Source organism: Solanum tuberosum, unplaced genomic scaffold (assembly GCF_000226075.1).
Source record: "Solanum tuberosum cultivar DM 1-3 516 R44 unplaced genomic scaffold, SolTub_3.0 scf00038, whole genome shotgun sequence".
NCBI lineage: Eukaryota > Viridiplantae > Streptophyta > Magnoliopsida > Solanales > Solanaceae > Solanum > Solanum tuberosum.
The window spans coordinates 957,416-962,032 of record NW_006238966.1 but is presented as its reverse complement, the minus strand read 5'-3'; positions in this window follow the sequence as shown (position 1 = coordinate 962,032).

Genomic DNA, 4,617 nt, shown 5'->3' with positions numbered 1-4,617 from the left:
CGAAATTGGTAGTGTTGGAAAGTAGATTCAAATACCTTTAGTTGGATAGGTTATGGCTCACGTAACTCTTAATATTCTAAGAGATAACGTCGTTTGAAGTTGACCCAAGTAGAATCTTACATCAAAACATAATCGATAAGGAAACTTCAAGAACACTTATCAAGAACTCATCAAGTACTTAAATCCTTAAATTTCAAGAACGAAATTACATTGAATAAATAAAGATTGGCGTGTGGTGAATGAACCCAACACTATGGAAGTTTACATACCTCTTAGGGATTAAACCCATGGCGAAAATCCGCAACAAAACTCAAGAACCTCAACGAACGCTTTGATCTTATCCTTTTTTCTCCTCTTTTCTCTTCTTGAATTCTCAACTAAAACCCTAGGCGTATATTAGGATTATAAAACTGAACCTAATAGGATTAGACCTTTAAAACCTTACTAAAAACCAATTAAATCTGATTTGGTAAGAAAAAGACCAAAATACCCCTTACTATTTTCGGATAACTTTCCTTAACATGACAACCTGACTTCAAAATGGCATATCTCACTCATCCAAACTCGAAAATTAGCGAACTTGGTGGCGTTGGAAAGATAATTCAAAGACCTTTCATTTTCAATATTATGGTACACCTAATGCATCTTGTACTGAGAGTTATGGTCGTTTGAAGTTGACCAAAATTTCATAACTTGAGCATAACTTGCAAAATTTCAGATTTTGTTATTTCCAATTTTGTTCTTATTGGAACTCAAGGTGCTACATCTACTGACCTTAACACTTAAGAAATTTTTAATTCCTTGATAAAATCCCACTCACTACGAAGAATGGTTCGAGTCTTGGTTCAAAATTTTTTTCCTGGGGTGTTACAGTTATATAATGTCACACATCTACAGTTTGAATGATAAATCTAAAAGAAAGGTATGGAACGAGATAAATCTATTGTTAAAAGGTAGAGTATTCTATAAAAATATTATGTTACAATAGTTAGCTCCACTACTATGAATTTTAGCGTTTGAATCATGGACGATCTTGATTAGCGAATAAATATGTCATTGTGTATTAAAAAATTATTCATTACTATATAATAGTTGTATTGGTCAAGATATGAGTAGAACTGCATCCTGTCAAAATTGTGACGATGCATCTAATTGTAACACCCCGCTATTTGAAAGAACTAGAATTAGAAAGAACCATTTTTTGAAAGAATGAAAATCTGAAATTTGGCAAGTTATGTTAAGCATGAGTTTTGGGTCAAGTTCAAATGACCATAACTTTTAGTACAAGATGAGTTAGGTGAGCTACAAAATATCAAATGAAAGGTCTTTGAATTATATTTCCAATGCCACCAAGTTTTCTAATTTTCAAGTTTGTATGAGGAAGATAAACCCGTTTGAAGTCAGGCAGTCTGGATAAGGAAAGTCACGCAGATTTAAGAGGGATATTTTGGTCTTTTCCCTACCCAATTAGTTTAATTCGATTTTAGTGATTAAATTGCGGTCTACACTGATTTTTTTCAGTTTACACTTTACAAAATTACGCTAGGGCTTTGAGAGAAGAGAAAAGAGGAGCAAAGAGGAGAAAAGCCAAGGTTCGTTGCGTTCTTGAGTTTCGCTTGTGAATTTTGCCAAGGGTTAATCCCTACGAGGTGGATGAGATCATATAGCGTTGGGTTAGTTCACCCATGCGCCAATCATGATTAAATTCAGCGTATTTACATTCTTGGAAGTAGAGTATATGAGTTCTTGATGAGTTTATGTTGAAGTTTCGTTTGAATCTTGATTGTTGGGTTTTGAAGGAATAATTGAGATGATTTGATGAGATTTAAAAAAAATTAGTTAATTCTTGTATACTTTTTTTATGTATTCGATTATAAGTGTTTGGGGATGAAACCAATCGAATCTTGACGATTTAGGGTAAAAAAATGAACAAGAAAATTCGTAAGTTTTCTAGGTAGGGGGTTGGCGCACTGCGCCACTCAGTGCGCTAGCATGAGGTGTCTGTAGGATGGGCTCTGGGGCGCCACGCTCCTCAGTGAGCTCCAACCTAGCTTCTACAGTTCAAGGTCTAGCGCCCTGCGCCACTCAGTACACCAGGGTCGCCAGGTCCTCCACCCTTTCCCACTTCTTTCAGTTTGAGTTTCCTCAGATCGTACCTATGTTTTCTAGTTGTTTTCTACACACTACGGTGCATTTAAACATCGAGAGATCATCTATAACATGAGATCATAACCCTTGAATCCATAATTCAAATTCAAGGTAGAGCTAAGAGTCAAGTCAAGAGAGTTCTTAGAGTCTTTTCAAACGTCTTTTACAATTGTTTTAAGACTTAAGAATTGAGTTTGAGAAAGAATAGAGCCGAGTTCATTTCTACAAAATGATGTATCTGGACTAAGTACTCCCAAAGAGCAAATGTTTTCACATTTAAGATGAGAGGAAACACCGATTTCCAAATTAGTTTTCATGAGTAGTTTTGAGTTCCATCTCTTTTAAGAGATAAGGTTTTTGAGTAATAACCTAAAACCACATAGAAAGTGTTATGTTTTTAAACATATGAACTGAGTATATTTTTGGAGTAGTATTGAGAACCGATATGGGGACAAGTTCATAATAACTCAAGTCTCCATAAACCATGTAGCCATCATGGGTAAAAAGGTCATACGTTTTAGATGATTCCTTAATACTTTTTTTCATAGACTAGTGGATTCACTTAGTTGAGGCGTTCTATATCACGACAAGTTATAGGACAGTTCTGGCAGCGTGGGTGAGACGTTGTATCCTCACATAGTTCATGGTTGTCGGTTAGAGAAACTCCCATGGAGTTTATACTTTATAATATTTAAATTAAGTTGTTATTGAATTCTTCAATACATTGAGTTGCAACCTACTGTTTTAAATCATTTATATAAACTGCATCTTTAATGTTGTTTAATTCTGCATTGAGTAGAGTATCCATGAGTCGAGTAAAGCTGAGGTAAGTGTTCTTTTCAAATTTTCAATTCAAGCTTATGTCATGTTTAGTTTTCCCCTCTATACTCACACATTTAATGTAATGATGCCATTTGTCCTTCATAGTTTTATGATGTAGATACAGGTAACCAGGATCAGCATCCAACACTTCGTTGATCCAGTTGAGCATTCAGAGTCATTTTGGTGAGCCTCCTTGCTTTTCGGAGGATCCCTTTTTTATATTTTCAGTTCAAGCTTAGGTCATCGAGTGTTTTATCCCAACATCCCTCGTAGTTTTGGAGGCATCATAGACAGATAGCTATAGTTCTCTAGTCTTTGCATTTTAGTTGTTTTGTTATAAGACTCGAGTTGCCACTTCGGCTAGTTGAATGTTTAATCCTAAAACATTCTAAATTATTTTGAGACAGTTGATTTAAGTGCATTTGATTTATTTTATTAATGCTTAAAGTCTTCCGCTAAGAGTCTAGCCAGGCCAAGGGTTTGCTTAGGGCCAGCAATGGTTCTCGTGTGTCAGTCCCACCCATGGTGTAGGCTCGGGGAATGACAAACTTGGTATCAAAGCACAGGGTTGAAAATTCCTAGGGAGTCTATGAAGTTGTGTCTGTAGAGTCCTAGTTATCGGTGTGAAGCGTGCCACATCTATCATTAGGAGGCTGCAACATTTAGGAACTATCTCACTTCTTTCATACTCATTTCATGCAATAGAGTTAATCTCTATAAAGTTTCTTTCTAACTCGTGCTTACGCATGTCTTTTAGATCATGCCTTCACAAAGAGCTATCCAAGGACGTCCTGCTAGGAGAAACATTAAAGAACAAGGGGTACCTAATGCACCAGAACTACAACCCCAAGGAAAGGTCACTAATGTTGAAATTTTGGGAAGCTATCTGTATGCTGAGTCAAGCTGTGACCAACCAAGTTGGGAAACAAAGAGGGGTTCGACAAGATGTGGCTGATACGTCTAGAATCCAAGATTTCTTAAGGATGAATCCTCCAAGCTTCACTGGTCCAACTGTAACTAATGATCCAAAAGACATTGTTGAGGAGCTTCTCAAGGTTTTTGAGATTATGCATGTTACTGATGCTGAAAGAGTGGAACTAGCTGCATACCAATTGAAGGGTGTGGCTAGAATCTGGTTTGATCAATGGGAGAAGGGTCGAGATGAGGGTGCACTGATTGTGAGCTAAGTTGTGGTTGAGGAGGCCTTCTTGGGGTGTTTCTTTCCTCGTGAACTGAGAGAAGCGAAGGTACGAGAATTCCTTACTCTTAAGCAGGAATCTATTAGTCTGCATGAGTACAGCCTTAAGTTCACTCAACTTTCCTGTTATGATCCGAAGATGGTGGTTGACATGAGGAGTTGTTTGTTCGTTGGTGGGTTGTCTCGTCTGTCAAGTAAAGAGGGCAAGACAACTATGATGATGGGAGATATGGACATAACAAGGTTGATGATCCATGTGCAGCAGGTTGAGGAAGATTAGCTGAGGGATAGAGAAGAGTTTAGAAACAAGAAGGCTAAGACATCAGGGAATGAGTCCGGACAGTAGAAGAGTAATGCCAACCGGTCATCTTTCAAACATAAGCAAAAGGGACCTGCTCTATCATCTGCTAGTGCACCTGCACCAAGGAACATAGGTGAGTTCAATAATA